This window comes from Vulpes lagopus, chromosome 3 (assembly GCF_018345385.1).
Source record: "Vulpes lagopus strain Blue_001 chromosome 3, ASM1834538v1, whole genome shotgun sequence".
NCBI lineage: Eukaryota > Metazoa > Chordata > Mammalia > Carnivora > Canidae > Vulpes > Vulpes lagopus.
The window spans coordinates 156,914,463-156,924,264 of record NC_054826.1 but is presented as its reverse complement, the minus strand read 5'-3'; the positions used below and the strand labels follow the sequence as shown (position 1 = coordinate 156,924,264).

General features: G+C 38.4%; 1 long non-coding RNA gene across 1 annotated transcript; it reads right to left on the bottom strand.

Moving 5' to 3' along the window:
* Positions 1 to 329: 329 nt before the first annotated feature.
* On the bottom strand, positions 330 to 6,524 carry LOC121487614. The gene is made up of 4 exons (XR_005986878.1): positions 6,430 to 6,524; positions 3,894 to 4,088; positions 2,005 to 2,055; positions 330 to 463 (listed from the first exon to the last, which is right to left on the bottom strand). It is a non-coding gene; the product is annotated as an uncharacterized LOC121487614 (long non-coding RNA).
* Between the last annotated feature and the right edge of the window lie 3,278 nt (positions 6,525 to 9,802).

Below are 9,802 nucleotides of genomic sequence, written 5' to 3'. Positions count from 1 at the left end.
ATCCTATTTCTCAAAGGCAGGATTGGAAGTGCATGTGTGCATATACGTAGTCACAAGTCACACCCCACCCCCACCCCCACTACAAGGCACAATGCCTAGTGAGCCTTTCGGATTTGGGAAGCATCAAATTCCTCATGTGGATGTGTTACTCCAGACCATTTGTCGATAGATGCAAAGAGCCGCTGGTTTTGAGTGACGCACAGAACAAGAGAAACCTCTGCAGCAGATCCAGGCGGCTGTGGCCTCTGCTCTACCACCAGGACCACATGATCCAGCAGATCCAATGGGGCTTAAGTGCCAGTGGTGGACAGAGATGCTGTTTGGAGCCTTTGGGAAGTCCTTGTAGGTGAGTTATCGCACAGGACCTTGGGATTTTGGAGCAAAACTCTGATCTCTTCTGCAGATAAACAGTTCTTGGCCTGTTACTGGGCCCTGTAGCCAGAAGAGAGTCTTGATTACAGATCTAAAATGGAATGAAACACAAGTTAAATATTTCCTTGTATTGTAGACCTGAATAGTTCTGTTATGAAGAAATGAAGAGAGGAAAACAAATCTAATCAGTATGCTATCCTTTTAATTGTCAGAAAGTTTATAGATTATAATAACAATGAATTAAATCTTAAATCAGAATTATTTTCATATGGCCCTCAAAAATGATTTATGTGCAGTGTATTATATATTGTAGAAAAAGTTATATAACCTTGCTGATGAGTAGTTTTTGATCTGAGAATAGAATCTGTGATTTGAAAATGGTTGATTTATTATGAAATGAGAGTAAGTCAAAATCCATCCATGTATGGATGTGAAACATCGTATTTGTTCTTTGAGATACAAGGAACTGGGCAATACTTTATCATACTAGGAAACTAAAAAAAGAAAAATACTAGGAAACTTCTTTCCTTTTACATTAAATGATATTATTCTCCATCCAAGATTTTCTTTCTATTTCCTATATTTTTAATAGGGAGGACATTTTTTTAGAGTAGGGATATAAAATAAAATCAGATATTACTTGAGGTCTACTCTTGATAAAACAACCTGGCAATCTTTGGAAGTGAAATATAATCTCTTCAAGGTCAATGAACTGTGTCCAGAGGTTTTTGGTGATTTTCTTGTGAGACATTAAGTATTTCACTGACAAAGTGAATTCCCTTCGGGAATGATTACCTATTATGGCTCACCTCAGTTTCCCCCTTTGAAATGTAAGATACAGAGGATACACTTCAAACCAACACGACAGACTTACTTTAGTCTTATTAACTTTTGATTATCAGCTATGTGGTAAAACTACATAATTTCTCTTAGTTATTACTATTTGGACAATGCTTATCTTACAAGTAGGAGGAGGAAAGGAACTGACAAATATATATTTTAATTCTTCTTAATTGCTTTTCAATGATTATGTGGTTAATACTTCAACGAAAGCTTTATAAATGAGATAATTACAGAAATACTGCATCTAAGACAATTTTCATTATCTATTTGAGTGCCTTTGCACTTTAAAATAATCAGAAAAATGCCTCAGACTTTTTCTGAAGTTTGAAGAATGTTAAGTAGGGGCACCTGGGTGGCTCAGTGGTTGAGCATCTGCCCTCAGTTCAGGTCGCAATCCCAGGGTCCTGGGATCGAGTCCCACATCGGGCTCCCTGCAGGGAGCATGTTTCTCCCTCTGCCTGTGTCCCTGCCTCTCTCTGTGTGTCTCTCATGAATAAATAAGTAAAATCTTTAAAAATAAAATAAAATAGGATAAAAAAGCATTAAGTAGCAATAATACTGAAACCTTTCTTTTCCTTTTGTCCCCTCACGTCTCCTGGCCAACTCCAAGAAACTAGAGCACTGTGTAGACTTTTCTACATAGAGAGAAGATTATACTTTCTTTTTCCTGTAACATGTTGCCACTTCTGCTATGCTCTCTTCTATCAGCTATATTCAGTGAGCTTTGGTTACCAAACCGTGGGTGATAACAAGAAAGGATTTCAGTAGTTAAAATGTTTAAATACATACCTCAGCTTGTAGGTTGCCTGTTCTCTCTTGAATATGTTTCCCCATTGCTGCCTAAGTGGGAGTCAGACAAGTTGTAAAGTTATTATTATGTATGCATTGATGTGTACATGAAGCTATTAACACAGAAATCTTTGACAGGGCAAACTTGTAATGACTTCCCCAAAGCTGTTATCTTGAACTGTCTCTACATTTTCCTTTCCTTTTTGTTGAACAGATCTTTTTAGGAAAAGGGCATACCACATATAGAGTCAGAAAACATTTAGATTTCGCCTTTTTGTAGGTTCATAGCAGCCAAACTATTTCATTTAAAAAGTGTGAAAAAAATAATGCTTCTGGGCTAAGAATATATGCCAAGTTTACGCCAGCATCACATTTTTTATGGCTGATTTATAAACCTCTCAAAAAGGATGGAAATGCTGACACATTAATAACTCTAGCAGAATAAGTCCTGCATACTCCAAGAAAAGAAAAAAATAGAGAAAAGAAATAAAATGGACAATTCCAGTCCAAAGAATGGAAGCTTCTTTAAAAGGAGAGGGGATATTTTATGTTTTGCACAAAGAATTTCACTTTTTATGCTTGTTTTGGTAAGAAATAAGTAATAATAGATTATTTAACCTTAACAATAGTATTTCCTATCATTTTATCTATTCATTTTAAGTAATCCAATATTAGAGTGATATTCAAAAAGATAATTGACAGGGATGCCTGGGTGGCTCAGTGGTTGAGCATCTGCCTTCGGCTCAGGGTGTGATCCCTGGACCCCGGGATCGAGTCCTACATCAGGCTTCCTGCAGGGATCCTGCTTCTACCTCTGCCTATGTCTTTGCCTCTCTCTCTCTTTCTCTTTCTCTCTCTCTCTCTCTCTCCCTCTCCATGTCTTTAATGAATAAATAAATAAAATCTTAAAAAAAACGATAATTGAAAGTTTTAATGCCATTAAACATGTTTTTTCTTTTGAAATAATATGTTAAATTTCAACCCTATAAACCCTAAATGATAATAAAAGAAGGCAAAATCTTAAATATAAGCATGGTAATCCCTATGCTTTTAAATTAATCTAGTAAAATATCAAATATATTTGAAAATTATAATACCTACTTTCTATTGGTACAGAAAATAAAAAGATACTGTAATAGTACTTCCTAGAAGGTAAACTTCATACCATATGCTCAAAACCCTACAATTCATGCATGTAGACTCAATCATTACATTTCCAAGGCCCCTTGGTTTTTAATTAAAGATTTGGTTAAATATTTATAAATTGATATTGTTTTATATTATTTTAAAAATTATAAACAATGAATAACAATAAGGAAGACATTAATTACAGTGCATAAACAAATGTAATATTTAATAAACTCAAAGAACCATCCTTGAAAGATAAATAATAAACTGAAGAAACGGGTACAAGTAAAAACATAACTATATAAGTATAATGATATAACAGGACATCAAAAATGGAAATTTTTGTTAGCCTCTGACATAAAACGTGCTAAAATCTTTGCCTTATCACCAAATGCATGCTTACAAGATAAATTCTATAGAATCTAATCTAAAAGTTTTGAGTTTCCTCAGCTACTTTGAGATTTCATGGCAGTGAATGAGGGATAATTCTTATAAGGACATAATATTCATAAAGACTGTGTTTTGAGTTTCATGCTTTCCGTCATCCCAGTGGTGAGAGAATTTCTTGTCCTCTTTCATCAAACCTGTAGTAGAGATATCCTCTGGAGGTCCACAAAGAGCTTACGTGTGACCCTCCACCATTAGAAGGCGGGACAAATGGTGGTCTAACTCCCACCCTCAAACATCTAGGATAAATGTGGATCTAGGATCACTGCCTTGGTGTTTGATCTGGTTAGAGCCCTGTTCTAGGGGGAACTTACAAGACTGGACTTTGTTGTCATTTAGATGAGGACTGTCAGGAATAGACCACGTAGGTCTTGTCTCATTGGGCTGCCCAGAGCGGAGGCTCCAGTGAGAAGAAGTTGGCAGTTGAACACTTCTGAACAGCAGCTCCGAAGTTGGCTGAGCAATGAGTGCTGGGCCATCACCTTCCTCATTTACCTGGGATAAGAGAACTGGGGAAGAGAAGAGTCCGCAGGGTCCAGGAAAACGCAAGGTCAATGAAGTCAAGCAACATAGGCTTACCACATTTTTGGAGATAGTTTTTGAAAGCTAATACTCCGCAACAGCACTTTAGTGAAAATTAAATTGATCGACTGGGAGGAGGGTCAGTTCACTTTGCACGGAGAAGCCTCAGATGGCTTTATTGTCAGACAACTCTACCTTTGAGTCTGGCGGTGCCGATGATTAGAATGAATAATCTCAGACAAATTAATTAACCTCTTCAAACTACAGCTTCCTCATCCATTTTGTAAAGGGGATAATAATGCTACCTAACTCCCAGAGTTAGAGTGAGGATTAAGTGAGATAATGAATGCAAAACATTTAATCCAGTGTCTTGTAAGTAGTAAATGCTCAGTAAATCTTAATTATGTTATTATCATTATTTTGCTTGTCATGCAGAACAAAACACCTGGGAGGATCAGAGGGCTGTGCGAAGGCAAATGTCGCCCAGGAGCCTTCTTCATTTATGGCTGTGACGCTTCAAGAAGCCTCATAAACCAAGGCCATCGAGACGTCGAACTTCCAATGTTTTGAAAGTGCTAAAATGCATTTCTTTTTCCATCAAAACTCTCAAGCTTCCTGCAGATTGCCAACTCGGAAGAAGACAAACAAACTGCCATTTCTTGGAATGCCAGCAATAAATGGAAATTCCACAAAAATATCTGTGTCCCCACTGGGAGTGTGGCACCAAAAACAACATCCGCTATTTATTCTCGGGACAGTTTGTACCTTGCTAGAAAATGACACAGGGACTCCCTTGCTGTCTTCGGTAGTATTTAACTAGGAGGGATATAAAGTTCATCACCTCTCCATTTGAACTCTGTTCCTGCCAGTGTCACAAATGGTGTCATCAGCGGGGAAGCTCACAAATGTTTGTAATTAAAAAACAACTCTGCTCCCAGGCACGTGTGCAGTCTGTATATAGGGAGAGATGCTTTTCACCATATGAAGGCTCAGGCTCTAGCACAAAATTTTGGAAAATTAAATTAAAACTGTGTGTATTGTTTTCCTGAAGGCCCGTTAGTGGCTTGCAGTGAGTCTGCGTGACTGTGGCTCTGGACGCATGGCTTCGAGTCCCCGATCTATAATTTACTGAGCATTCATGCTCCTTTCATATATAAATATTCGGCTTGGCAAATCTGATTTCTTTTACCACCAATCCCTGTGATTCATTTTCTACAACTATGTGGTGTGGGCCCCCTGCGGAAAGCCTGCTATCGTCCTCCCTGCTGCTCTGTCCACCTGTTTAGAATTTACATCCAAAATCCATCTAAAACATACCATTTTCCCCCTGGAGAATAGCGAGTTAATATATTTACAAATTCCAGATGAACTAGATACGTTCTGAGGGCTTTGCAATTTCATATTTTGGAAACTCCACTTTGATGGAGCTGGCAATGTCTACTTTCCAGAGTCAAATCAAAACAGAGCCCCCTCCTAAAATGAAGCCCAAATGAAACAGCACACAAAAAAAGAATTCCTCCCATGCACGTTTCATAAAACACCGCCCCCCACCCCCTTTCACCAGGGTGTTCAACATGCCAGAACCAGACACAAGTGATTATATGCACTTTAGGTTAGATTTTTCTTAATAAAAACAGACAGAATTAATTTTCATGGGAATTATGCAATTTTTCTGAAGTTCTGGGCTCCCTGGCTCCTCAGGCAGCTCTCCATAGATGGCAGCTCCAAGCTCCACTTCCTTCTTCCCTTCTTCCTCCTAAATTGCATTAGCATAGATTACTTTGGAGTGAACATTTGTAGGGACTTCTTTAATCAACGCCAGGAGAGCCTTCCTGCTTGTAAGCTGATTCATAAGTTTCCCTGTCCTGTTTCTGGAGATAGTTTCCATGGAGGGACACAAGGAGGGGGCAAGACGGCAGGGCTTCTTTAATTTAATATGCTCCTGCTCGAAAGCCCCAGCTTCTGGAAAGAATTCTGAAACACAGATGTCTGCCCTCCAAAGTGAAAAACGTGCATCTGTTTCTTAAATGTCAAAACAATAATAGTGAAGTTCCAGCAGACACTCGGAAAGGTGTGAGTGGGTGTTCTACAACCGGAGAGCTGGGCCTTCTTTTTAGACAGCTGAGCAATCCCCTGAGTTATCTTAACGTGCAGACAGTGAGGAAGGCCAAGAAAAAGAAACTGAGGATGAGGTGGGCAGGCAGAGATTGCAGTTTATTGGAGGACTTGAGTTGTTGGCTCGGATGCTACAGGTTTGTGATGCAAGTGTACCCCTCTCCTTAAAGATCCCCCCCGGGGTTTCTTCCCATCACTTGATTGTAGACTTACCTGAATTCATTAGTCACAGTTTCCCTATCTCTCCATCAGTACATCGCTGGGTTTCTGTCACCTGTGTATCAGTGTGTTTTCTTCCGAGCGCCTGCATTTACGGAATGTGGTCAGGAACTGATAGGGTCCAGAATAAACCGGGTTGATTATTTCTTCCTGTGCAGGACGCAAGCCGGCAGGAAGGAAATCCCACCTTTTTTCCTCTTCAAAAATAGTGTTTTGACTGTTATAGAAGCGAGAACACATAGAGAGGAGGTTAGCTAGAGTGTCAATATTTCCTATACGGAATGATAAACATTTTAATGTAATTAAGCGTTAGGATTAATTTGTTAATCCTTATATTTTCCCTTGTCCATTCAAGAGATGTATCTCTAATTAAATTTCCCTTTGGCCACACTAATGAAAAGAATATCATCTAGAACTCTAGCCATAGTCAGCATGTGTGGGCAGTGGCGATAAGGCTGGGTAATTGCAGGATTAATAATTGGCTTTTTATTGAAGCTGAAAGCTCTGCACTGTATAGAAACTCACTGAATTACTTGAAATCACATCTATGGACTCTTTGCTTTGTGCTGTTTGCTTTGTACTGCTTCTTCTAATAACTCCCTTTTCCCTTCTTTGTGTTTCTCTGATTTTTGCAAGCAGGGTAACAATCATGCTACGGCTACTCAATTGTTTCCAGGTCGTCCTCTTATTACTGGTTTTACATAATCCCCATAAGCAAGAAGTGCAATTTAAACTGCAGCGGTGGTTCTGTGATTAAGAATACGGACTTTTACTATCTCCAACTCAGTTTCCTTATTTATAGTGCAGACCAGAGAGTAATTGCTAATGTGGCCAGTAGACGGGCATCCCTTTCAAATCTTGCAGGGGTAGGAAATAGTCTTACAACAATGCTCAGAGTCTGTTATCACGCTGCTAATATACACAGTGGTATAGTTTTGTGTCTTTACCTTGATGGAACTGAGATGGGGTTTGGGAGGGGTGCTAATCACGAGGAAGCATCGTCTATCTACTCTCTTCACCTTCTTAAATATGGCAACAAAACCTTTATGGCTTGGTACACACTCTTTCTTAGAAAATCCTACTGACCCGGTCATCAGTCAGGTCACTTTACAGCAATATAAGAATGTACTGGAAATAACCCTGATGCAGGGCAGTGGAGAGAATGCCCTCCTGAATTGAAGCTATTTGTAACAGCTTGCACAAGATATTCTTCAAATACTGGAAGCAATAAAAGCTAAACGGAGGGTTGGTTCTACGGTGCTGTCTTGCACGAGAAAATTTGGGAAACTGCCACTCATTTTATCTTTTGTTCTGTGAACCTGCAAACATATAAGATGCCCATGGAATGTGTCCTGGTGGACTTCACTTCTCCTTTGTGTGACAAAGGCCTCTACATTCTGTGTAACATGCTCTATTCCCTTACCTTCAGTGTTCGTTATCCAGTTATCTGAAGACCAAAAATGGGTAATATGGTTAGGGTGAAAGCAAAATCTCCAGAAACTCCCAAGCCCTACAAAATACTTTTTCCCCTTTTGTTTTAAAGCAAAAACAAAAACAAAAACAAAAACAAAACAAAACAAAAACAAAAACAAAAACAAAACCAACCGGTGTGTGGTTATTTCTGTAGAAAAACTCTGATGATGAAAGATGATAAAGTAGACTGCATCGATGACAATTAATTTTCTGCTATAAGCAACTAAGTCAACTCTCCGCCTGATTAGTTGGGGCCACTGCCTGTTCTTCCTCTTCTGGTGATTCAAGTCATAAAGGCTTTAGGATCTACGATTCTCTACAGGCTCTGCTTTTGTTAATATTTGTCGAGCCCTAAAATATTGAATGGCTTCCTTGAGAACTTTAAGTATATTATTATTCTTATTTTGGGCAGCTTAATCATTTAATATTCCTTTGCTATCTTCAGATATTAATATTTATTAGCATTATCTAGTTAGAGCTTTATTTCATACTTGGGGGATACATTTTCTAACATCATTTACATAGTTAGTGCTCATGATTTCCAATGCACTTAGCAAAAGAGAAGATTAATCTCTGTAAGTAAAATGTAAACTAAGTACAGTTAAAAATGAGGTGCTGAAATTCAAGGGCAAGCGAAGTGCATGTAGTTCTTTCACACCACAGATTAACAAAGTATGTTTTCATGCATCATTCTTTGACTCCAGATTGACTTTAAAAAATCCTATTTGGACCCTCCATGCGAGGGCAACACAAACATTTCTTTTGTTTTTATAATCTTTGCTTATGGCTTGCCCTGATGAAAAGAAATAGTCTTCAAAGATTATCTGCTACAGATTTCCATAAAGAATGTGATTTATCCTGCACGATGTGTCCATTAACTATTACTGTTTTCAATCTGTCAGCCCTTCAACAATCTTTCCCTTAAATTCGTATGCAAAGCTTGTAAAAAACATCTTATTGACTCTTTTATTATTCAGCATGTTAATTTAATATTTTTTGAAAGCTAATAAAATCTAAATGCCGAAGGAAAATGGAACTGTTTACAATTCAGCAAGACTGAAATATATCAAATTCAAAAATTTTTCCAAGAGTGTAGGAGATCATTTATTAACATAAATGTTTAAAGAAGATCCATGTGGGGGGAAGGAGAAGGACACTTTGCAATCTTAGTTCTCTTTGTGACAGTAGGAAGTAACTTAAAAAACACAAAGTTAGGAAAGGAGAGAATCAAAAGAAACCAAGGAGAACTGTGCATTATAGATGCCAAGAAGGATCATATCCCCCAGCTACGTGTCATCCTAATACAAGAGTAGGAAGTCTTCTTTTTTAGAGCATTTAATTCTATGAGCAGAATTGTTAGATCCAACCGGAGGCTGATGAGGTTTTAACCGTACACAGGTATGCACACACAAACACACACATTTGTGAGTCATGGTGGGGGTGGTTGGAATTGATATACTTCAGTGCTCTTTGGCTCCTCATCTCGTGGTAAGAACCATTGCCAGGTCTGATATTGCCCAAGGAATTAGAGGCAGTTAAGGAAGTAATGCCTGGCATGGTCTTCTGATTATTTAGAACCTGGGTGATAGAGAAGTATGTAGGCATTTTGTTTAGCTGTGCCATATGTCTAAAGCTGAAACACATCAATATACACACATGCATGTCCACGCACACACACACACACACTCCAAATAAATAAGCAAAAGTAACCAAACAACAGCAAAACAACAAACATAAGAGACAGCCAGTGGGTCAACATATTTTTTAGTTGACTGAGAATTTGGTTAATGGTGTTAATAACATTAGAGTCATGATGTCAATTGTTGCACTGACCCTTTTTGTTTGGCATAGAGAAAAACCGTTGCACAAATTATGCAGCTTTACCAGGAACTTC